Source organism: Tamandua tetradactyla, chromosome 26 (genome assembly GCF_023851605.1).
Source record: "Tamandua tetradactyla isolate mTamTet1 chromosome 26, mTamTet1.pri, whole genome shotgun sequence".
NCBI lineage: Eukaryota > Metazoa > Chordata > Mammalia > Pilosa > Myrmecophagidae > Tamandua > Tamandua tetradactyla.
This window is the reverse complement of record NC_135352.1, coordinates 2,071,028-2,097,984: the sequence shown is the minus strand read 5'-3', so window position 1 is coordinate 2,097,984 and position 26,957 is coordinate 2,071,028. Positions and strand designations below refer to the sequence as shown.

Genomic DNA, 26,957 nt, shown 5'->3' with positions numbered 1-26,957 from the left:
TAATTAATTAGTTAACAATTATAATAATATGACAGTTCATGACTTCTTTATCTAGGGGAAACATTTTTTCTTCATGACTCAAAATTAGAAAATGGAGTAGCAGAACCAAATGACTATTGGGGGAAACCTATATTCTCCCCACATTAAAGCAGTGGTCTTTATACTGTTAACAATGACATAAGAAAAGGTCAGGAAATAAATCTAATGACTGATAAACCACAGTTTTTCAAAATGATATTCTATGGAATAGATGATAGCAGAGTATATTCCCTGCATAAAGCAGGGAACTTTTTTTTTGCAGTTTTGGCTTTTGTATGCTGTATGGTAGGGTCACATTTCATTAATTTTTCCATGTGAATATTCTGTTATTGCAGCACCATTTGTTGAATTTGTTTGTTTGCTTGTTTGTTTTGGAGGAGGAAGTGCATGGACTGGGAATTGAACCCTGGTTTCTTGCATGGCAGGTGAGAATTCTATCACTGAACTATGCTTGCACCCCCTTAAACTACCCTATCACACCCTTGGCTACTATTTTTAAACTGTTTGTTTAACTCAGATATTTGTGAATGTGTACATGACTACAATGGATCACTGGTACAATGTATTTCTCCCTATAGATCCTGATCAAAGAAAATGAATAAAATTTTCCCAAAATATGAAGTTCCATCTCAAATCACAAGTCAATTAACTGTTGTTTTTCAGTTCCTGGAAAGGGGAGATTTAGTATATGTGCAAATATTCAAGATAATTTTTTGTCTTGAATATTAAAGAGCTTTAAACTTGTAAATAGTGAGTTAAAGAGAGTGGCTACACTTTCAAGTAGTTAGGAAATGAAACCAATGACTTCAAAGCAAGGAAATAGTATAAGAATGTACAAGTTTTACCAGTCACCAGCTGATGGTTAGCAAACCCCTCTAATCCCATGAGTTTCATAACACTCTCTTCAATGCTGATTTAAAAATGAATATTTCTGATCTCATTTTATGTTCTCTAAAAGTTGTCTAGTATGTATTAGAAACATGAACCATCTAACTTACCTGTTCTCAGGCCATTATCAAATATATTTCTTAAAATTACATCTTTGAGATAATCCTATCCTTTGTCCCACACATAAACTATGACTTTTCTTGTTCCATTTTGTAATAGGCATTTCCCATTTCTGTGACCCTTATGCTATTCTCTTTCCCAAAATTTTAACATACTTTCCTTGATTCAGTAGTATATATTTCAAGTTACTCATAAAATGACAGTGTACTCTATGGACTTTTTATTGACATTTCTGCCCTTCTGTAATGGCATTCAGCATATTACAGATATTCCTCACTTTCCTTTTTCATCCTATTTATTCTCATAGGAGAAGTGAATTTTGCATTCCCAGCTTAAACATTTTTGCAAGGTTCAACACTGTTCTAGGTTCATAAGGTATGACTATAATTTGGCTCTATTATTGAAACTTATAATTGACCCAGCTGCTGGAGTCTTGGAGGCACAGCAATCTGCAATGTACTGCTTCAGAGAAGTTAAATTTGGTTGTTGTGGATGTCAAATGATTTATTGTATGGCTAACAAAGGAATTAGTCATAACCTGCTGACAGACTACTGTATCATATAGGCCACTTATCATAGCATTCACATATTTACAGTCCTTTGCAACTGATAAATCTATCTTCTTCATTCTCCATTTCAAAAAAGAAAATGTAAAAAATAACACAAAGCAGAAAATAAAACATAAAAATATATGTGTATAATATTTTTTATTTTTGGTCATATTGTCTCCTCACCACCTTTATATTTCAACTTTTAGATATCATTTTGCATTGGTAAAGATATTCCTTTGATCTGATATTTCTTTTATCTGAATAAATAAACAAATAACATTTATGATATGTATGCTAGTGTGTACTTTTATGTCTTGGTTTGTCTATTATTAACTATAAACCTTCCAAGAACAAAGAGGGTTTCCTAATTTCTGTTTGTGTATTCCTTTGATTCACTCCACGTGGCTTTGCTATTTAACAAACTGTTTGAATGAGTTAAAGCTGCCAGAATGCAATATATCAGATGCAGAAAATCTTTTTCAAAGGGAATTTATTAAGTTGCAAATTTACAGTTGTGAGTCTATGAAAATGTCCAAATTAAGGTATGCAGAGAAAGATACATTATCTCTAAAGAAAAGGGTTGATGATATTCTGGCTTTCTCTTTCAGCTAGGAAGACACATGGGATGTCTATAAGCTTTCTCTCCTAGCTTCTTGTTTCATAACAATCCCCCAGGGGCACTTTCCTTTTTCCTCTCTAAAGGTCTTTGGCTGTGTGGGCTAGTAAAAATACTATAAAGTATTTTTCCAAAATGGTTCCTTCTTAAAGAGTTCTAGTAAACAACACCACCTTGAAATGGTGGAGAACAGATGCCCAGAAAAGCTACCTACTCAAAAGGTATCACCCACAATTGGGTGGGTCATATATCCATGGAAACAATGTAAATAATCCTACCCAGCAATATTGAATGAAGTTTAATGAACTTGGCTTTTCTGGGGTATGAGATAGTTTCAAACCAGCCACAAACCAACTGAGAATTGCAGACCCCGGAGTTGAGCCCATAAATCCTGATGTCTACTCATTATTTTCACTTGCTTATTTCTAGGCACCATTAAAAGTGAAGAGGTGAAAGGTCAAGATCTTTTGGGAGGACCTTAATCTGCTAAAGTAGGTCTTCTCTCTTCCTGGGTGTATGCAGGTGTTCCAGCCAGGTACTACTTGAGAATGGTGGGGCATCATCTGATCATGAACCATTCCTCTACAAATTCAAAGGAACAAGGTGTTTGTGCAGAAGGGTTTATGGTGGTGACCAAATGGATGCAGCTCTACTGAGGAAATACTGGGGAGGGAGACTGATGGTGATCTGGCTTCATTGACAGCCCCTGTCAGGTCAGCCCTGGGGGAATTTCTGAACTAACAGGGATCATTTGCATATGCCTTAAGGTATGAGGCAATGATGCTTCCCTTCCAAACTCTATGAAAGCTAATAAGGTCAAGACAGAAAATGAGGACCATGAGAATTTGTCTTAGTATAAAATGGATTTCTTACTTCATGAAGTTAAAGTTGGTGAGCTAGTCTAAGGATACAAATACTGATGGACAATTATTCACTTCCACTGTTCCTAAGCAATGCCAGATGTCTATAAAACAGCTGAGGCATAGTTAGTCCTACCCAAATGGAGCAGGATCACATTGTTTTTACTCTGCAGATCTATGGAAAATAGGGTAAAGTAATCTTATATATGTTTTTTCCATTCTACATATACAATCAGTAATTCACAATATCATCACATAGTTGCATGTTCATCATCATGATAATTTCTTAGAACATTTGCATCAATTCAGAAAAAGGAATAAGACAACAACAGAAAAACATTCATACATATCATACCCCTTGCCCTTCCCTTTATTGATCACTAGCATTTCAATTTAAATTTAACATTTGTTCCCCCTGTTATTTATTTTTATTCTGTATGTTTTACTCATCTGTTGATAAGGTAGATAAAAGGAGCATCAGACACAAGGTTTTCACAATCACACAGTCACATTGTGAAAGCTATATCATTGTACAATCATTTTAAAGAAACATGGCTACTGGAACACAGCTCTACATTTTCAGGCAGTTCCCTTCAGCCTCTCCATTACGTCTTGACTAACAAGGTGGTATCTATTTAATGCATAAGTATGATCTCCAAGGTAACCTCTCAACTCTGTTTGGAATCTCTCAGCCATTGACACTTTATTTGTCTCATTTTCCTCTTCCCCTTTTGGTTGAGAAGTTTTTCTCATTCCCTTGATGCTGAGTCCCAGCTCATTCAAGGATTTCTGTCCCATGTTGCTAGGAAGGTCCACACCCCTGGGAGTCATGTCCCACATAGACAGGGGGAAGGCAGTGAGTTTACTTCTTGTATTCGCTGGAGAGAGGTCACATCTGAGCAACAAAAGAGATTCTCTTGGGGATGAATCTTAGGCCTAATTTTAAGTAAGCTTGACCTATCCTTTGTGGGGTTAAGTCTCATATGAACAAACCCCAAGATTGAGAGCTCAGCCTATTGCTTTGGTTGTACCCAGTGTTTGTCAGAATATCAAGAATACTCCACCTGGAGAAGTTGAATTTTCCCTCTTTCTCACAATTCCCACAAGGGGACTTTGCAAATACTTTTCTACTCACTGTTAACATCACTCTGGACAAGCCTAAAAAATTTTATGCCCTACTCAAGATTCTGTGTACTTATGGTGTTCAGTTAAGCTGCCTAGATAAGTTATATTAGGAACTGCACTAGTCAAAATACAAATTTTGTACCAAATAAACATTTTTTGTTTTAGTCTCACACATAAGTTAAAATTTTAAAATATTAATTACCACTATTTTCAACACCCAGCAGTAATGGCATTCCTTTGTTCATCCTCATGCAAAAACATTTTTAAATTTGTACATTTAGTCACTATCATTATACACTCTAAGCATTCATAGATTATACCATCTCAGTCTTTATCATCTGTCTTTCTTTCTGATTTCATTTGTGTCTCCAGCCCTCCTGCCTCCATCATTCTCACATTCAGCTTCATTCAGTGTTCTAACATAATTGTATTACAGTTAGGTAATATTGTGCTATCCATTTCTGAGTTTTTACTTATTTTTTTATTTACACTTTTACTTGTATTTTTGCTAGTAATTTTTTGTTTGATATGCAAAGAAGCCATTGTCCTAGGTAGTAGTAGAATTTCATAGGTACACCAACTAATAGAAAGTTTTATTGTTTAGTGTTGGAGCCAACAAGGTGAACCATTTTGGGGGGGGGAAGATAGGCATCTGCATTCATAAATTTATACTTTAACATTAAAAACTAACAACAGGATATCCAATCTGTAACATGATTCCCTGATCAAGTAGATTATATATGCAAGCATGCTTTCTATGCTCTTTTTAGAGAAAAATTAGAATAACTAATTTTAGTCATTTGACAAAAATATTATCAAAATGGTTATTGGGTGTGAGATACGGGTCTTCTTTCATTCTTTTGCATATGGATATCCAGTTCTCTAGACACCATTTATTGAAGAGACTGTTCTGTCCCAGGTGAGTTGGCTTGACTGCCTTATCAAAGATCAAATGTCCATGGATGAGAGGGTCTATATCTGAGCACTCTATTCTATTCCATTGGTCGATACATCTATCTTTATGCCAATACCATGCTGTTTTGACCACTGTGGCTTCATAATATGCCTTAAAGTCCGGCATCGCTAGACCTCCAGCTTCGTTTTTTTTCCTCAAGATGTTTTTAGCAATTTGGGGCACCTTGCCCTTCCAGATAAATTTGCTTATTGGTTTTTCTATTTCTGAAAAATAAGTTGTTGGGATTTTGATTGGTATTGCATTGAATCTGTAAATCAATTTAGGTAGGATTGACATCTTAACTATATTTAGTCTTCCAATCCATGAACACGGTATGCCCTTCCATCTATTTAGGTCTTCTGTGATTTCTTTTAACAGTTTCTTGTAGTTTTCTTTGTATAGGTATTTTGTCTCTTTAGTTAAATTTATTCCTAGGTATTTTATTCTTTTAGTTGCAATTGTAAATGGGATTCATTTCTTGATTTCCCCTTCAGCTTGTTCATTACTAGTGTATAGAAACACTACAGATTTTTGAATGTTGATCTTGTAACCTGCTACTTTGCTGTACTCATTTATTAGCTCTAGTTTGTTTGTTTGTCTTTTTTTCTTTTTCCTTTTCTTTTTTTTACTATTATTATTATTTTTATTTTTTTCTCTATATTAACATTCTATATCTTTTTCTGTTCTTTTGCTAGTTCTTTTCCTAAATCAATGCAAATGTACTAAGAAATGATGATCATGCATCTATGTGATGATGTTAAGAATTACTGATTGCATATGTAGAATGGAATGATTTCTAAATGTTGTGTTAATTTCTTTTTTCTTTAATTAATAAAAAAATGGTTATTGGTACTTTTGGATAGACATAATCACAAATTCAGTGAGTATTCCATATAGGTGAACTCATATTTGTAAAATATACATTCTATACTCATGAAAATCACCTACATCCTGCTCTTCTCTCTGTTGTAAGAGCAGTAGATCCATCAAAGGCCCACAAAGCACACACGAAACATTCATAGATGTGTTTGTGTTCAGAGAGCAGATGGATTTAACAAATCCCATTTTTCCCAATTTCTCTTCTCATTGGGACCCTATGAATTGAAATCACCACTCTAAATTTCCTCAGGTCCTTCTGCCTGCTAATAAGGTTATTTGACTTCCATTCCCAATTAGCCCCATATATTACTATCCTCCAACTTTCCTTCAGTAGGGGCTATCTCAACAACACACAATAATTAAGACATTTAGTTGATTATACAACAAATCAGTCACCTGATTTGGGGAAGAGGGACATAAGAAATCATCCTGTTAATTGTTTAAATTAATCTTCCAGTTTTCTGCTAAAGTATAGACATAGTTGTAGAAGGTTGTATTTCAGGATAATCTAGAGTCTAAAGCTTGAACTTGATTGTTAAATCATCCATTTTAGAAAGAAAAGAATTTAATTAGCAATTGGCATAAGGATATGTCCAAAAGAGGAAAAAAAATGAACAGCATGATTTGGGCTGAAAAAATCTGATGAATAATAAAAAAGACAAGGACTTTCAAGAGAGAAGATTACAATACTGGGACAAGTAATATGAAGGAGAGCAGATAAAATATTCAAGACAATACATTAATAGACCAGGCAACCCTACTGCACATGTCAGATGGAGGGAGGTGCACAAACACAGAAGTGTCACTTTAAAACTAAAAGTCTATGGAGTCTATAAGTTTATTGAAAGTTTCCTAAACCCCAATGGAGTAAAATGTTTTTAGATGTGGAATGTGGACTTGGAGCAATGCTTAATTTAAAAATGTCACTGTGATGTTATTGGAAAGGCACATAAGATTACACTTGGGCATGTCAAATTATTGTGTCACTGGAATCCATCATCTCCACAAGCTAGGCCTTTAGTTAAAATTTTGTTCATGTCTAAAATTCACTTTATTAATTTAACATTTCACATTTAAATTTATTAGTTAGGGATTCCCAGTTGTGAATAACATAATAACAATGACAACATTTCTGAAGTATTTACAATTCATGAAATATTATCAAGTTCATCATTTAATTCTGCCCTAAAGACAGTCAATCATTTATTCATTTTATTAAAAGACACTAAGTGACAACTATGCACAAAGCATTGTTTTAGGTGCCTTTTGATATGTCATTGAACAAATAGACAAGTGTTCCTGCACTCATAGTGCTTACATTCTACCAAGAAAAAGCATAAAAAATACTAAGAAATGGGAAAATTAGATAATAATATATTAGAAGTTGATAATTATTCTACAAAAAATCAACCTCCTTTGAACCCAATAATGAGGTTGAGAGGATGGGCTCTAGGGCAGAGTGGATTGTTACTGTACTAAATGAATAGTCCTACTGAGCAGCTGGGCTTTGAGATGAAGGAAAGGGAAAGTCAAAGGAACCTCTGGGAAGAGAGAAACGCAGGTGGATGTTATTGCTAAAGGAAAAGCCCTGTGTTGGATCTGCTTTGGATGGTGCAGACTCAGCCTAAAAGCCAAAGTGGTAGGAGCAGAATGGAAAGAGAAGATAATGGAGGCAGATGGAATCACAGAAGGAACTGGGAGCCTCTCTAAAGTATTAAAGTTCATTATGAAGATCTTGGTTATGAATATATCAGCTTTAACTTTCAGTTAAATGAGAGGTCACAGCAGGATGTGACCCAGGTAAGTAGCATGACTGACTTATGTGTTAAAAGAATCCATTCAACTGCTAAGTTGAGAGAAGCTGCAGACATGCAAAAGTTGAGGTAGGAAGACTATTGGGAAAATAGTGAGTAATCTAGAGGGAGTGGGAGCTGCTTGTACCAGTGCTAAAACAGCAGAGTAGTTAGGACTGGTTAAATGCTGGTTATATGTGGAAGGTAGAGCCAGCAAGATTTGCTGATGAAACTGGTGTACACTGGTGAAATCATGAGTAAAATCAGTAATAGAAAACATGAAGTTGTCATCCACTGAGATGGAAATATGAATGACTCTTTTTGCAGGGACAGAAGATGGGGAGAAATTTACAGTTAAATTTTAGGTGTATTGAATTTAAAATATCTTCTTGGATGCCAAGGGCAGTTGGATATGTAAGTCTTACATTCCAGGGAAAGATTAGATGAAGGAGGAAAATGAAAAGTCAAGAAATACATGTGGATTTAGAGAGTTTTGTTGATAATGAACAAGAATTCCTTAAAGAAGAGTGCAAATTCTTTGAGGAGTTGGAGAGGGAGGAGAAGGGGTTATAATAACAGATGTGGGTAGCTTTTTGAAACTTAGAGTGCAAGGAATGGAGGAAGAGATTAGTGACTGACATAAATCATGATAAAATGCATGAGATTATGGGACTCAAGGAAGTCAGTAGAGACCAGGTTGTTAGGTTAGGTGGTAAGGAGAAATTCCTGCTCACCCCAGGTGAAGGATAGAAGACATGTGCAAGTTAGTCCACTTCCTGTCTAACAAGTTCCCTTTATTTCTGGTGAATGGTACAGCATCAAAGAGGTATATTCTCAGACCTAGTGTGCTGCTTCACTCCTGAACTCATAGAGAAGGGACTATTGCTTTCAGGCTGTTCTCTGATGTTCTCTGTCATGATTCATGCATAACCTTCTGCCAAAGCCAGGTTTTTTAATGCAAATTTATGAGCCCCAGTTTTAACCCTGATGATGGAGAAATTTGAGATGAGTTCCAGTGCATGAACCTCTTCCCTACCTGGATCAAGGATGGAAGAAATCTAAGGTATGAATTGGCTGTAAAATACCAACAAGAGGAATGTGAGAATACATAAAAAAAACACTGTTTGCAAATGGCCAAACTAAGAGACAGAGAGAGGGATTGTTTACTTGATAAGGCAGTTAAAATGTCTAGAACAAAAGCTGTGTTAACAATATGTTTTGGAAGTAAAATGAAAGATGCCAATCAAAAAATGCTTCCTTGGGGGCGGGCCGCGGTGGCTCAGCGGGCAAGAGTGCTTGCCTGCCATGCCGGAGGACCTCGGTTCGATTCCCGGCCCCAGCCCATGTAAAAATCAAACAAACAAACAAAATATAATAAAAACAAGAAAATGTTTCCCTTTCTTCCTCACTTCCTTCCTTCCATCCTTCCTTCCTTCTCTCTGTCTTTCCTTCCCTTCCTTCCTCTCTCTTTAAAAAAAAAAAAAAAAATGCTTCCTGGAATGGAAAAGAAAACCATGACATAAGGTTCAAATTAAGGAAGAAGAGGGCGGGCCGCGGTGGCTCAGCGGGCAAGGTGCTTGCCTGCCATGCCGGAGGACCTCGGTTCGATTCCCGGCCCCAGCCCATGTAAAAAAACAAACAAACAAACAAAATACAATAAAACAAGAAGATGTTTCCCTTCCTTCCTTCTCTCTGTCTTTCCTTCCCTTCCTCCCTCTTTAAAAAAAAAAAAAAAAAAAAAATTAAGGAAGAAGAATAAAGTTCCTGATAAATAATTATAAGGTTGACTGATTAATATTGCCAGTAATTAATATTAGTTTAACATGTAGAAGAGTTGGAGTCCTAAATTATTTATTAGGCTGGAAATAGAGAAAAATGATACAAAGTTAGACTTCAACGACTTTAAAAATTTTGGGGGGGAAATGCAGAATAGATTTATAATATATCCAATCTTATTATCATCATTTTAAAACTGTACTCAAATAGTGAAATTGAAATTAAAGCAATCACATCAATTATAACACACATTTTGCAGTACTGTGAGGCTAGTTTCATTTTTCAACATATAGGAACTGTAACAAGTAGCTGAGACTGAAAGATATTTTGTTTGAGTGTTATATTTTAGCAAATTTTATGATCAAAAGAACTCAGATATACTGTGTCAAAGTTCTGTGAAATTTCTAAGATAAAATATATCACATATAAAGGCAAAAGTCATAGTCACAGAGAGGTAAGGTCTGGGAATCAGTGATATGAAATTTATAGGGATGAATTTAATAATCTATAGAAGTCCATCCCAGAATAAAGGAGATTTAAGAGTAGTTAAATATAGTTACAGGAAATCTGAATGTACAAAGGAAATATTTTTAATATAGAAATACAGAAGAAAATGGAAAGTTCAAAAGCATAAAAAACTAAGGGACAGGGAAGAGGAAGGGGAGGAACAAGAGAGAGAGGAGGAAGAAGGAGGAGGATGAGAAAGAGGACAAGGAGAAGGATAAGAAGGAGCAGTAGAGGGGAAGACAATGGGGAAGAGAAAAAGGAGACATGAGGAGAAAAGATGAGGGAGAAGAATAAGAATTATGGATCTAATGCTGGTACAATGTAGTGGTGAAAGGGGGGATTTGGAACCAACATAAATACTTGATTGTTCTAAGCCAATTCAAGAATTGTCATTTCTAATTCTTAACATATAGAAGATTTGAAGTGAAAAGACATTGAAGGGAATGAGAAATTATAATAGATGGATGGAAGATGCTATTTAATACAAAGTTATTCAAAGTGAAGAAGGATTCATCAAGAAAATTTGTGGACATAGGATTTAATGAAATTATTCCATTTATAAAATTATTATACTCCACAATGCACCTACAAGTACAAATATTTATATTTTCTCTCTTCTCTGTATGGGGGACTTGTCATATGAACAATAGTACTAACCTAAATAGAAGCATCCTTTGAGGCATAGCATATTTGTACCCTCTCCTCTACCCAGGGAGCCATTCCATGGCATGAAGTTCATCTTGAGAACAGAATTCTAAAATTAGAAGTAGGGTCTAATGGACTCCTGGATGCCCAATTCTCTGACTTTGCTTCCATTATAGATGGCAAGCTATTACAACTCATGACACAGATGAAAAATAAGGTCAGAGAACACCAGAGAGGAGTTGGTTGAATGTTTAAACATAAAGACCCATGAATGACACAGTAAAAGGAAATTTCATTAGCTTCTTAGCCCAAGAAAATATCAATGCAAAGAAGTCATTCCAGGTGGAACAGCTGGTGAGGGAAGAACCATGTATTCATTCCCTTTCAGTAGCCACTTGGACAAGACTCCATTCTTGAGATATGGTGTGGTTTCCCCCTTTCTTGACACTGTATCTTGACAGATGTCTAACTTTCACTCTCCTCTCTCTCCCACCAAGACTTCCAAGTAATGCCTCTCTGCTGAGAAGTTCTGGAAACCCAGGAAACAGGGCCATTTTTCAAAGCACTCAAGGTTGTTGGGGGATATCCCTCAACAGATCTCCATTCTGAACACTGTACAGGTTAGCAGTCAAGGAGAGGCTAGAATAAGCCTTGGTAGGATCCAGCTTTATACTAACAGTGGAAAGAATTTTGTTGGGCACATTAAAGCACAGGGAAAAAAATGTAAAATTTAGGATGCTATGACAATGAGGAGATTGGTCTCTTATGCACTCTTTCATCTCTCTCTCCATTTACTCCTATAAAAACAAAATAATGATTTTATCTTGTTGGTTCCTAATCATGTTCTTTATTACCTTCTACTTTATTCCCCTGCTATCTGTATTTCTCATCATCGTGGTGCAACATTCCTTTCACTTACACCCAAAGCACTGTGTGCACTCTGGAGGGGGTGTTGTACAATTAAAATTATAGAGTACTTTTTCTCAAGATTTATGGGAAGATTGAAGAGTCAAGAGCAAAGTAAGGCAGATGTGGTAGATTGGGTTATGTACCACAGGAAAAAAAACTTGTTCTTTATCTTAGTCTTATTACTGGATAGGGAAGACCACAGGGAAAAAACGCCATGTTGAGGAACAGGAAGTCAGAAATCAATGGAACCCAGAGGAGAATGGAGAGGACATAACCATGTGCATTGTCATGTGAAAAGAAAGCCAAGGAACACAAGCATTGTGGGTAGTCAGACCCCGAACACCACCATCTTTTGAGAGAAAACAATGCCATGCTGACACTCGATTTTGGACTTCTCCTGGTCTCAAAAACATGAGCCAATAAATTCTTATCTAAGACAGAATAAAACTTATTGGAAAATCTCATTAATATGAAATCCACTGCATTTAAAGTTATACTACCTGATTGACAGAATTCTATGATGGCCTCCACAACCTCCATACCCTGGTGCTTTTCCAATCATTTTGTTACATTATATGGCAGAAGGAATATTACCTGTGTGGGTCTAATCTAATCACAGGAACCCAATTAATTTTTTTGGTGTTGCAGAGAACACTTTTATTACTTACCTTAAAACTCCCATCTCTTATATAGAGCCCCTTAACTAATATTCATTAATAAAGTATAACTAGTTCAGCATTCACATGTTTCTCAATTATTAAATGATTTACACAATGTTGTTCACTGTTTGTAAATATAGTGTGTTTAAAATGTAACAAAGTTTTGACAGGTCTTAAACACAGAATCAAGAATTCATCAAAATACCAAAGTGAACAAATAAGTCTAAATGCTTGTTAGAATACAAGCGGGAGAGTAGAAGTCACCACAGAATCTTGAGCCACATGACGAATAAGGTTCCCAAGATCTTAGCAAATCCCCTTACTCAAAAATGTTCCTAGCATATCATTCTCCCATAAAATGAGGTTAAATATAAACACTGGCTTCAAGCTCAAATGGATCTGGTCTTAAATGAAGGCTCTCTAACTTTAACTCTCAACTCAGGTTCTCTTCGCACATTCCCTCCATACTATAATCAGTCTTACACTGAGTGTTCTCCAAATCACATCCTGCCAATACCGTGACATAAAAGGCAGATCCACCAATCACAGGGGTCTGTTAGGCTCATGGAATGGAATGACTGTGATTGCTTCCTTGAAGCAATGTGTCCAGGGATGGTATATTTGTACCTTCATGGGTAGGATGTGTACTCTCATTTGTTCATTGTGGAGGGACTGAGTCTATTATCCAAAGAAGTGGAACTGAGAAAAATATCCCATGCAACCTCAAACAGTGGCTTATCCATCATAATGCAAAGGTTGAAATTCTTGAAATTTCATTTGCATAAATATAATTTCAGTAACCATTTTATTACCTTTGTTAGAGTATTAATTTCTCACTGGAGCAATACTGGCAAGATATGGACAACTCATTGTTATAAATCTATATTGAGCTTATGATGGACTCATTTATATTATAGACCCAAATACCTAGAGAAAATAATTTTCTATTCTTTATCTGAGGTGAATTCTTTCCTTCTGGCTGTAAGTCATTACTAATCACTTCACTTCCAATGGAATCAGATTTCTTTTTTTTGGGCATCTTTGTTTTCACAGGAAATACATGCATATACTATATGCTTACATACATACAGATATACAAGTAAACATATACATAATACATTTAAAAAAATCCAAATTTAAATCCAAGTGCTGATTTGCATTTCCCTAATAGCCAGGGAAGTTGAGCATCTTTTCATGTGCCTTTTGGCCATTTGTATATCCTCTTCTGAGAAGTGTCTCTTCATGTCTTTTGACCATTTCATAATTGGGCTTTCTTTTTGTTGTTGAGTTGAACAATCTCTTTTTATATTCTGGATACTAGACCTTTATCTAATATATCACTTCCAAGTATTGTCTCCCATTGTGTAGGCTGTCTTTTTACTTTCTTGATGAAGATCTTTGCTGCACAAAAGTGTTTAATTTTGAGAAGTGCCCCTTTCTTTCTTTCTTTCTTTTTTTCTTTCTTTCTTTCTTTCTTTCTTTCTTTCTTTCTTTCTTTCTTTCTTTCTTTCTTTCTTTCTTTCTTTCTTTCTTTCTTTCTTTCTTTCTTTCTTTCTTTCTTTCTTTCTTTCTTTCTTTCTTTCTTTCTTTCTTTCTTTCTTTCTTTCTTTCTTTCTTCAATGCTTGCGCTTTAGGTGTAAGGTCTAGGAAACTGAATCTTATTATAAGATTGATAAGATAGTTCCCTGCATTTTCTTATAAAAGTTTTATGGTTTTAGATCTAATATTTAGGTCTTTGATCCATTTTTTAGTTAATTTTTGTATAGGGTGCAAGATATGGATCCTCTTTCATTCTTTTGCATGTGGATATCCAGTTATCTAGGCACCATTTATTGAAGTTTTGCCAATCAAGAGCATACGTTGGTATGTTGCTTTGTGTACCTTCAGATCCTATGTGCCCCTCCTTTCCTTTAGGGCCCAGACTCTTTTAAGTATTATGTTCTATCTGATAAAAAACCTCTGTTTCTTTTTCCTTTTTCCATGGACACCAGGGCAAAAATTAGCAACCTCCACTTGACTACATTCAGCTGAGCTAGGAGCCTATTTTTAGTAGTCAGAATTTGTGAATCAATTCCACAATTGAAGCTCAGTTGCACTCAGCCCTTACTGCTGGCGAAGTCCCTTTCCTTTGCCCTCTGGGAAGCAGACTGTGGGGGAGGGGCACTAGCTGCCACAGCTTGGGGAACTCACAGTTCTGTGGAGGCTCACAGTCAGTCCAGCTAGTCCAGACAGGGGTACACTGTGTGTCTGGTCACTGATGTGGCCTCAGCAGTTTTTCTGTACCGTTACTGGCTATTTAGTAGCTGTTCTGGAGGATGAACTAAATCCCATACCTTGCTAAACCACCATCTTGGCACTCTCTCCAGGATGTTGAATTTTGTTAAATGCTTTTTCATCATCGACCAAGATGCTCATGTGATTTTTCACTTTTAAATTGTTAATGTGCTGTATTACATTAATTCATTCTCTTGTGTTGAACCATTCTTGTATTCCTGGTATAAACCCCATTTGCTTGTGTATAATTCTTTTATTTGATTGGAAATCTTTGCATCCATGCTCATCAGGAATATTTTCCTGTAGTTTTCCTTCATGCAGCATCTTTACCTGGTTTTGGTATAGAAGAGAAGTTAGCTTCATAAAATGCATAAAGTAGTCTTCCATTTTCCTCAGTATTTTGGAAGAGTTTGAGCAGGTTTCATGCTCTTTTTGGAATGTTTGATGAAATTCCCCTATGAAGCCATCTTGTCCTGGACTTTTCTTTGTAGGAAGATTTTTGAAGACTGAATCTCTTTATTTGTGATTGGCTTCTTGAGGTCTTCTATTTCTTCTTGAGTCAGTGTAGCCTGCTTCAGTGTTCACAGGAATTTATCCATTTCATCTAAGTTGTCTAGTTTCTTGGGGTTTAGGTCTTCATAGATGCTCTTATGATTGGTTTCATTTTTACAGGGTCATGGTGATGACCCCCCTGTCATTTCTGATTTTGTTTATTTGCATCCTCTCTCTTTTTTTTTCTTTGTCAGCCTTGCTGGTGGCCCTTCAATTTTTATTCATTTTATCAAAGAACTACTTTTGGCTTCATTGATTCTATTGTTCTTTTGTCCTCCTATTCATTTAACTCTGCTTTAATCTTTGTTATTCCTCTTCTTCTGTTTCCTTTGGGGTTATTTTGCTCTTCTTTCTCAAGTTTCTCAAGGTGAGCAGTTAAGCCTCAATTTTTGCTCTTTCTTCTTTTTTAATATAGGCATGTAGGACAATACATTTCCCTCTCAGTACAGCCTTTGCCACATCACATAATTTCTGAAATGTTGTATTCCTGTTTTCATTCATGTCCAGACAGCTATTGATTTCTCTAGAAATTTATTCTTTGACTCAGTACCACTAGTTTAAGGGTGTTTTATTTAATCTCCAAATATTTGTCAAATTCCTTGTTCTTTGTTGGTTATTGATTTCCAGCTTCCCTTCACTGTGTTCAGAGAAATTGCTTTGAATAATTTCAATGTTTATAAATTTATAAAGCCTGTTATTTTGCCCCAGCATATTATCTATCCTGGAGAATGTTCCATGAGCAGTAGAGAAGAATGTATGTCCTGGTGTCCTGGGATATATATGTCCTTTAGGTCTAATCCATTTATCAAATTAAGTTCTCTATTTCCTTGTTGGTCCTCTGTCTATTTGTTCTGTCAATAGGTGACAGTGGTGTATCAAAGTCTCCTACTATTATTATTGAAATATCTATTACTCCCTTCAGTTTTGCCAATGTCTGTTTCATGTACTTAGCTAATCTTTTTTTTGGGGGGGGGGTGCATGGTCCAAGAGTCAAACCCAGGTCTCCTGCATGGAAATGAGCATTCAATCTCTGAACCATCCATGCACCCTGTCTAATATACTTTGGAGCTACTTTATTGTAAGCATATACATTTATGATTGTGATTTCTTTTTGGTTAACTGTCTTTCTTACTCATATATATATAGTGTCCTTCTCTGTCCCTTATCATGTCTTTAGATTTGATAAGATGTTGTCTGATGTTAATATAACTACTCCTGCTTTCTTTTGGTTACAGCTTGCATGGAACATCTTTTTCTATCCTATCACTTTCATCCTACCTGTATCTTTGTGTCTGAGATAAGTCTCTTGAAAACAGCATATAGCTGGATTATATTTCTTAATTAATTCTCTCAATCTGTATCTTTTGATTAGTAAATTTAATCTGTTAACATTTAAAATTATTACTGTAAATGTATTTCTTGAATACACCTTCTTATTCTTTGGATTTTATTTGTCAGATCTATATGTTCTTTCCCTTCTCTCTCATTTTAATCCTTCAGGTTTTCCTTAAATTTGTACCCTCCTCCAGACCTCCCTCTCTTGTTATTTTTTTCATCCAGCCAAACCCCCTTTATTATTTCTTGTAGACATGTTTCTTGTTGACATATCTCTCAGCTTTTTTTGTCTGTGAAACTTTTAATCTCTCCATCATTTTTTTTTGGCATGGGCAGGCTCTGGGAATCAAACCTGGGTCTCTAGCACAGCAGGTGAGAATTCTGCCACTGAGCCACCAGTGCACTGCCCCCTCCCTCACTTTTTATTTATTTATTTATGAAACATAATCACATACAAACATAAACATTCTTACCATATGAACATTCTTACCATATGATCATTTGATTCTTGTTATATAATCAATAATTCACAATACCATCACATAGTTGTATATTCATCATCATGATCATCTCTTAGAACATTTGCATTAATTTGGAAAAATAAATAGACTGAAAACACACAAAAAAATTCATACATACCGTATCCTTTACCCCTCCCTTTCATTGATCACTAGCATTTCAATCTACTAAATTTATTTTAACATTTATTCCCTCTATTATTTATTCATTTTTAATCCATATGTCTTACTCATCTGTTGGTAAGGTAGATAAAAGGAGCATCAGACACAAGGTTTTCACAACCACACAGTCACATTGCAAAAGCTATATCATTATACAATCATCTTCAGGAAGCATGGCTATTGGAACACAGCTCTACATTTTCAGGAAGTTCCCTCCAGCCTCTCCATGACACCTTAACTAAACAGGTAATATCTATTCAATGCATAAGAATAACCTCCAGGATAACCTCTCAATTCCGTTTGGAATCTCTCAGCCGTTGACACTTTATTTTGTTTCATTTCACTCTTTTACCTTTTGGTGGAGAAGATTTTCTCAGTCCCTGGATGCTGAGTCCCAGATCATTCTAGGATTTCTGTCCCATGTTGCCAGGAATGTCCACACCCCTGGGAGTCATGTCCCACATAGACAGGGGGAGGGCAGTGAGTTTGCTTCTTGTATTCACTGGAGAGAGGCCACACCTGAGCAACAGAAGAGGTTCTCTTGGTGGTTACTCTTAGGCCTAATTTTAAGTAGACTTAGCCTATCCTTTTCAGGGTTAAGTTTCTTATGAACAACCCCCAAGATTGGGGGCTCAGCCTATTCCTTTAGTTGTCCCTACTGCTTGTGAGAATATCAAGACTTCTCTACTTGTCTCTCCACTTTTGAAGGATGATTTGGCTGGATACAGAATTCTTGGTTGGATATCTCTGTCTTCATGATCTTAAATATATCATACCCCTGTCTTCTCTCCTGAATGATACCAGTTGGGTTGTCTGAACTGTCTTATGTGGTTTTCCTTGTGTGTAGTAGATTGTTCTGTCCTTGCTGCTTTCAGGATTTTCTGCTTCACTTTAACATTTGACAGAGTGATTAGTATGCATCTTAGGGTAGGCCTGTTTGGATTTATTCTATTTGGAGTTCACTGGGCTTCTTCAATTTGCATATTTATGTTTTTTATAAAGGTTGGGATGTTTTCACCCATTATATCGTCCACTAGTCTTTTTAGCTCTTCACTCTTCCCTTCTCTTTCTGGGACACTGATGATTCTTATATATTTGCAATCTGTTTTTTTCCATCATTTCCTTGATGTCCAAATCAAAATTTTCCTACATTTTTGTCATTTCTCCTTTATATCGTTAAAATCAGTTGTTCTGCCCTCTAGCTCACTTATTCTCTCTTCTACCTCTTTAAATCTCCTGCAGTGTATTTCTGGTATATTTTTGACTAGGTCTACAGCATTTCTAATCTTTGTTATATCTGCTATTTTTCTATTTATTCTTTCAAATTCTTCTTCATGCTCTTCTAGTGTCTTCTTGATCTCCTTTATGGCATTAACCATTTTGATTTTATTTGGTAAAGTTATATGTATATCTTTGATAAATTGTTCCAAAGTCTGTGTCTCCTCCAGTGTTTTTATTTGCTCATAAAATTTGCTGTATCTATCTGCATCTTCATACTGTTAGTGACCTTATGTTTTCTTCATGTCATGTAAATATCTTGATAGTCTTGCTTTGGGTGTTGATTTCCTTCAGTAGTCTAAAGCTTTGTATTTGTGAGACAGATGTGGAGCAGAACATGGTGTATGGGGAGGGCCACAACAGTATGGTGATGGGTTATGATGCATGTATATGCACAGGTCTCCATCCACTACTGACCATTCCAAGCCTCTGTCTGGAAATGGACACACAAAGCTATTGGTCCTAGATGGCTAGTCTCTGGTTGTCTGAGTCTCAGTTCTTCTGCATTTTGAACCAGGGCCTCTGTATGTCATGTAGAATACCCTCCAAAGTCACCTGCATGCTGGAACCACTTTCCAAGATTTTATTCTGTCCTTTCTCTAGCTGTTCTTTGGAGCAGGGGTGAACTTGATTTATCCTATTACACCATCTTCCCAGCAGTCTTTCCTAGGTGTGGTTTTAAGCATCTAAATTTATGTTTCTTTGTTATAGAGCAGTATAAAACTAATACACATAGTGCAAATTTCAGCAAGATTGACATGATTTGCTACTTGCATGTCATAATAAATAAAAACATTTACATATGAAATTTCCTCCCTTAATAAGAAAAGATGCAAAATATTCAGAATATTTTCTGCTGGTTATAAGCATTCAAAAATGATATAAATTCCATTAATAAAGTTTGTTTTTAATATCATAATCACAAATGCTACCATGAAAACTACTACTATCATAATTATTCTTACTACTTACTAGTGCTACTACTATTACAACTATTCTTATGTGTCTGTAAACCAAAATTATTAATCTTTTATTGATAGACAAACATGAGTTGGCTACACAACTTGTTGCATGTACGTAACCTATTTTAATACTTAAACCATCTACCAGAGGCACATTTTTAACCCTGCATTATACATGAAGTGTCTCAGAGTCAAAGAGTTTATATGATTTTCCCAATTTATTGAAGTATTAAATAGCAGAGATACAAAACATAGGTCTCTATGGAATTGTGTTAGGCCTATTTAACATACCTGTCTTTACATATCATTACTACTCCAGCACATTTCTCTACCACCTTTACAACTAACATACTTGAAATGGCTTTTGATAATGTCTGTCTCTTAACTCTCCTTCCCTTTTAAACTCAATTGCTTTTAATAGAATCATACCCCTAACCAAAACTGCTTGTGTCCTTGTTACCATGCTTTCCACAATGATGAAAACTTTATCAGAGTTCATCTGAAATAGATTTTCTGCAACACTTGATTCATTTGCAAATCCTGTTGTCCTGGAAAATCTCCTGCTCTAGTGTAGTAGCTGCTAGAATGTGATATACTAGAAATAGAACAGCTTTTAAAGGGGGTAATTTATTAAGTTGGTGGTTTACATTTCTAAGGCCAAGAAAATGTCCAAATTAAAGTAAGACTACAAAAATATAAAATCTAAAGCATCAGTGAAATTACCTTGTTTCAAGAAGTCTGATTATGTTCAGGGTTTCTCTCTCAACTGGAAAGGCACATGGCAAACATGGTAGACGTATGCTACCTTTCTCTTCAGACTTTTGTTTCATGAAGCTCCCTCAGAAGTATTTTGCTTTTTCATCTCCAAAGGTCTCTGGCTGTGAGGGCTCTTGTGGATTTTTAAAAATGTTCCCTCTTAAGTGGCTTAAGTAAGCAATTTCATTTTGATTGGATGGGTACACACTTTCATAGAAACCATCTAATCTGAAGTTACCACCCACAATTGGGTGGGTCACATCTTCATGGTAATAATAAAAAAAGCTCCTACCTAGCAATACTGAATGAGCATTAAAGAATTTGACTTTTCTGCAGTTCACAATAGATTCAAACAGACACATTCCACCCTTTGGACTCTGAAAAGGCATGTACTTTCCAAATGCAAACTACATTAATTCCATCATAATATCAGAAAGGCTTTAACTACTTCAGTAACAATACAAATGCAATGCAATGCTAGAAACATCTCATCAAAGTCAGTTACAGGCATGGTCTATCTTAAGGAAAAATTCTTCTCTGGCTCTGGACCTGTAAAACTGAGAACAAGTTGTTTGCTACCAATGTACAAAGGAGGGACAGTCAGGATAAATGCCCCTATTTCCATAAGGAGAAATTGGAAGGAACACAGGGCTCAAAAGACTCAAGGAGCTTTTAAAGTCTTCAGGGCAAACTCCACTAGACTTCAGAGTCTGAAAGTGATTTATCTTCAGGGCTTTAGAAATTGGCAGTTCCACCTTTACCAAAGGCCTATTTGGTGGCCCACCTCTCTCAAAATGCAAACTTAAGGGGCATTGGGGAGGTCACCTTTTACTTACCTCCACCCTCTCCATCAGGGTTGCACCTGGGCTCTCTGCCATCTGCAGGGACATGCTCAACCCCTCTATCATGGTCAGGTTCATGTGTCAACTTGGCCAAGCGGTGGTACCTGTTTGTCTGTTTGTGCAAGTGCTTGCCTGTCTGTTGTGATGAGGACATTTCATAGAATTAAATCATGATCATGTAAGCTGTATCCACAGCTAATTCCATTCATAATCAGCCAAAAGGAAGTGTCTTCTGCAATGAGTGATATTTAATCTGATCACCAGAAGGCTTTTAAGGGAGATTCAAAAGAAACAGGCTCTTTTCCTGCTTCAGCTGGTGAGACTCTCCTGTGGAATTCTTCCAGACTCTCTATTGGAATCATCAGCTTCACAGCCTGCCCTGCAGATTTGGGCTCTGCATTCCCACAGTCATGTGAGACACTTTTATACATTTTATATTTGTGAGTGTTCCCTGTTTATTCTGTTTCTCTAGAGAACCCTAACTAATACACTCTCCGTGTGATGGCATCCAGGGTTTCTTCAATCTCCAAGGAATGTACTCCACTCCAAGGCCTGAGACAACACATCTCTCCCACTATGAGAAGGTGAAGGACCCATCTTCTGCCTTTGGGGCAAACTCACCCTCTCCAAGTGCTTGGATGGGTCTGCTCTCTTGGCCCATGGTTTCTTGATTTCAGATATTAAATTCCACAGTTCTGCCTCTGAAGTTATTTTATCTTTAATTTGTCCCCTTTACTGAGGCTTTTATACCATACTGGCAAAAGTTGCATTTATTCAGATCCTACAGCACTCTTGTTGGCTTTCCATGCAGTAGGCTTGGATCATGCCATTCAGGCAGAAGTTTCCACAAATCTCTCCTAGATAACACCATCTCCAATCCCGGCTTTTTCTGAAATAGCTGACCATTTCCATATTTTTTTAAATCCACATGTGGGACACTATTTTCTGGAGTCTCCCTTCCTGGAAGCCCAGAATTTTTTAAGTAAATTAATTTCTGGCTTCTTTGACCCCAGGATTTCAGTTCTCAGCTTATCTCTTTCCTGTCACATTTCACTATAAGCGCCAAGGAGAAACCAGGCTGCATTCTCCATATCTAATTTTGGAATCTGTTCTCTAAATATGGAAGTTCATGACTTTCAAAATATGCCTTCCAGACAAAGCTGCTAGTCAATTTTGCAATAGTATCTGCCATTTTTAAATATGGATCATCTTCTGTATTACTTAGGGTTCTCTAGAGAAACAGAATCAACAGGGAACACTCACAAATATAAAATTAATAAAAGTGTCTCATGTGACTGTGGGGATGCAGAGTCCAAAATCCACAGGGCAGGCTGTGAAGCTGATGACTCCAATGGAGGGTCTGCATGAACTCCACAGGAGAAGCTCACCAGCTGAAGCAGGAATAGAACCTGTCTCTTCTGAATTCTCCTTAAAAGGCTTCTGGTGATTAGATTAATCATCACTCATTGCAGAAGACAGTCTCCTTTGGCTGATTATGAATGGAATCAGCTGTGGATGCAGCTGATGTGATCATTATCTAATTCTATGAAATGTCCTCATCACAACAGATAGGCCAGCACTTGCCCAACCAGACAAACAGGTACCACAGTTTGGCCAAGTTGGCACATGAGCCTGATCATGACACCTTCCTTCCAGTTTGCAATAACATGCACCTAATTTCTATCTAGAGCCTCATCAGAGGTGTCTCTAGCATCCAGATTTCTACAAACAGTCCCTTCAAAGAATTCTATGCCTACTTTATGAAGTTCATTGCAACTCCTCCCACATCTTCCCCTTATCCATTTAGAGAGATATTCCAGCATGTTTGGTATTTCCAAACCACAGTAGTACTTTCAGTACTGAAATCTGTTCTGTTTTGCTACCTGCCAGAATGTAATGTACAAGATATGGAAGAGCTTTTAAAAGGGGGGATTTCTTGAATGGCAAGTTTACAGTTCTACAGCCATGAAAATGTCCAAATTAAAGCAAGCCCATAAAAATGGCCAATCTGAGGCAACAGGAAAAGATACCTTAGTTCAAGAAGGCTGATTATGTTCAGGGTTTCTCTTTCAACTGGAAAGGCACATTGCAAATAAGATGGATGTCTGCTAGCCTTCTCTCCAGGCTTCTTGTTTCCTAAAGCTCCCCAGGTGCATTTTGTTTCTTCATCTCCAAAGGTCTCTGGCTATGTGGGCTCTTATGGCTCTTTTCAAAATAGTTCCCTCCTAAAGGGCTCCAGTAAACAATCTCACCTTGAATGGTTGGGGACACACTCTTATAGAAACCAGCTAATCAAATTTGCCATGAACAATTGGGTGGATCATTTCTTCATGGAAATAATAAAAATGATCCCACCCAGAAATTCTGAATGAGGATTAAAAAACTTGGCTTTTCTGGGATACAAAACAGATTCAAATTTGCACACCTTCCTTCTTTCTTCCCAGGAAAACAGTCATGAATGCTTACTCTCCCACTTTACTCTTTACCCCTTGGTCTTTGCTGTTTTCTCCTCTATTATTAATATTGGAGAAACTAATGATCTCAGGAAATGGAACTCTTCTTTCACTATCTAATTGTTTCTGTGGCTCATAGGTTTAATTAAATTCTATCCATGTGATTCTTAATTCCAAAATGCTTAATTATGCACACAATGTTCCTGAAATTCTGTGTTCATAAATCCTTCTGCTCACTTGACATCAACAATTGGCTATTTAACCTTCATCACAAGCAACAACATGTCCAAAACTCAGCTTCCCTTCTTCTGCCTCACCTTCAGCTTTCCCCAGCAATGTTAATGAAACTTCATTTTGCCAGTCCATTGAATCCATAATCTTGGAGTCACTCTTGATTTTTCTCTTTCTGTGATTCTCTGTTTTAGTTTCCTAAGGCTTCTGTATCAAACTACCACAAAATGGATGAATTAAAACGCATACATTTATCATATCACAGATCTGGAGGCTTGAAGTTGAAAATCAAGATATCATCAAGGATACACTTCATTTGAAGTCTATAGGAAGAATCAATTCCATTCCTCTCTCCTGGATTTTGATGGTGCCTTGCCAGAAACCCATGACATTCTCTGCATCAATCATCATATGTTATTCTCCATTATCTCCACCTGTGAAAAATTCTCCCCCACTTTTTTTTCTTTACATGGGCAGACACTGGGAATTGAACCCAGATCTCCAGCATGGTGGGCAAGAATTCTGTCACACAGCCACCATCACACCAAACTCTCCCCTCCTTTTAATACATGAGTTATACTGTATCACAATCCATCCTACTATAGAATGACCTAAATATTTTTTATATTTTTATTGATAAATCTTCACATGCATACGTTCCATACATGGTATACAACCAATGGCTCACAATATCATCACATGGTTGTGTATTCATCACCATGATAATTTTTGGAACATCTGCATCATTCTAGAAAAAGAAACAAAAAGACAAAAGAAAAACTTATACATCCCATATCACTTACCCCTTCCTCTCATTGACCACTAGTATTTCAATCTACCCAATGTATTTTATCCTTTGTTCACCCTATTATTTATTTATTTTTTAATCCATATTTTTTACTCATCTGTCCATACCCTGGATAAAAGGATCCTCAGGTACAAATTTTTCACAATCACACAGTCACATTTTAAGGTTTTGTCTTTATACACTCTTCAAGAATCAAGGCTACTGGAACACAGCTCAAAAGTTTCAGGTACTTAACTCCAGCAATATTCCCCAATATGCCATAAACTAAAAATGGATGTCTATACAGTGCATATGAATAGCCTACAGGGATAACCTCTTGACTCTGTTTGAAATATTGCAGCCATTGTAACTTCATTTTGTATCATTTCAATTTGTTTCATTTGGGTGGAGGACAGTTAGTTAACTTGCTGAGTTGGTTTAGAGAGAGGTCATGTCTGAGTAACCAAAGAGGATTTCTGGGGGTAACTTCACATAATTTTAGATGGGCTTAGCCTGTCCTTTTCAGGAGTAAATTTCATAGTGGTGAAAACTTGGATCAAGGGTTCAGCCTATTGATTTGGTTGTCCCCATTGCTTGTAAGAATATCATAAATTCTCCAAATGGGGAAGTTGACTATTTCCTCCTTTCTCCTCAGTCCCCCAAGGGAACTTTGCAAATACTTCTTTATTCACTGCCCAAATTACTCTGTGATATATTGGGGCATCACACTAGCCTGGGCAAACAAAAGATCATGCTCTAATCAAGATTCCATGTACTTCAGCTTAACTGACCATACAAGTTAAATTAGGAAATACACTATCCAAAATATAAATTTTTCATCAAATAAACATCTCCCCCTTTGGTCTCACACAGAAGTTGAAAATTTAATATATGTATGATATCATCTTTTATCCTGCAATCTGATTTACCTTAGTCCTATCAAGATCAGTTTCATTCATACCCCTACTCAAAGTTTGATCATTTTTACAATATTTTAAACAGTTCCTATATGGGTTACTGCTGCCTTTTATAACTTCAGAGTTCTAACTCTGAAGAATGACCTAATTTTACTTGCTTAATTTCATCTCTAATATCCCTTTTTTCAAATAAGATCATATTCTGTGGTATTGGGGATGAAGACTTCAATATCTTTTGGGGTGTGTGGTAGTTTGATTTAGTTGTCAACTTGGCCAGGTGAAGATGCCTATTTATGTTGCTGTGAACATCAGCCAACAATATGTGAACCTCATCTGTTGCTCATTACATCTGCAGTCAGCTAGGAGGCATGCCTGTTGCAATGAATCATGTTTGATTCAATTGGCTGGTGCTTAAATGAGAGAGGTCAACATAGCAGAGCCCAAGCAGCTCAGCATACTTCATCTCAGCACTCAGAGCTCAGCCCAGGCTTTTGGAGATGCAGAAAGAAAACACCCCAGGGAAAGTTGTTGGAACCTAGATGCCTGGAGAGAAGGACAGCAGAGATCACCCTGAGCCTTCCCATGTAAGAAAGAACTTCATATGAAAGTTAGCTGCCTTTCCTCTGAAGAACTAATGAAATAAATCCTCTTTTATTAAAAGCCAATCCATCTCTGGTGTGTTGCTTTCCAGCAGCTAGCAAACTAGAACAGGGGGTTTCAATTTAATCTGTAATGATATGTTCAAGACCTAACTCTCATTTCTATGAATAAGACCCATCAAATCCAAACTATTGTTCCCAGGAGTAAGACAATATTTGGAAATAGGATCTTTGAAGATGTTATTAACAGAGATAAAGCCAAAGCATGGGCCCTTATTCCATTACCCCTGGTCTTTTTATAAGAAGGGGAAATTTGGACACAGAGAGAAGGGAGAACACCAAGTGACAACTGAGGTAGTGAATGTCATGTAAATATATATGTGGGTGATGTGCATATACACATAGCCCCTTGGTTCTGTTTCCCTGGAAAACACTGATGAATAAATATTTTGGGTGCCCAATTCAACCCATGACACATTTCATATCTAATACAATAGCAAATCATGCCAGCTCTTCTTTCAAAATATACTGAGACTCTATCAATTTCTCACATGCTCCAGTACTGCCAGTGTCACTGTCACAGAGCCACCATCACACCAAACTCTCCCCTCTTTTTAATACATGAGTCATACTGTATCACAATACATCCTACTATAGAATGATCTAAATATTTTTTTTATATTTTTATTGATCTGGTCTAATACACAATCATATCTCACTGAATTATCACAAAGGCTCACAACTGCTTTTCCTACTTCATTCCTTAGACATCTGTCATTTGTTATCTTCCATGCTTACAGAGCAATCCACTTAAAATGTGAATCCAATCTTCTTTTCCTCCATTTACAATATTTCAGTGATTTCCTATTTTAGTCAGAAATAAAGCATAATGCTTGCAGTGGCTTCTTCTCACAATTACAGAAACACAACCAGCATGTTTCCATATCAGATTTTAGCACTGCTTTCCAC

General features: G+C 36.6%; 1 pseudogene; it reads right to left on the bottom strand.

Annotated features, from left to right (window-relative positions):
- Nucleotides 1-10,844: 10,844 nt before the first annotated feature.
- LOC143669599 (E3 ubiquitin-protein ligase TRIM58-like) overlaps nt 10,845-26,957 on the bottom strand; it is a 34,512-nt pseudogene continuing 18,399 nt past the window's right edge.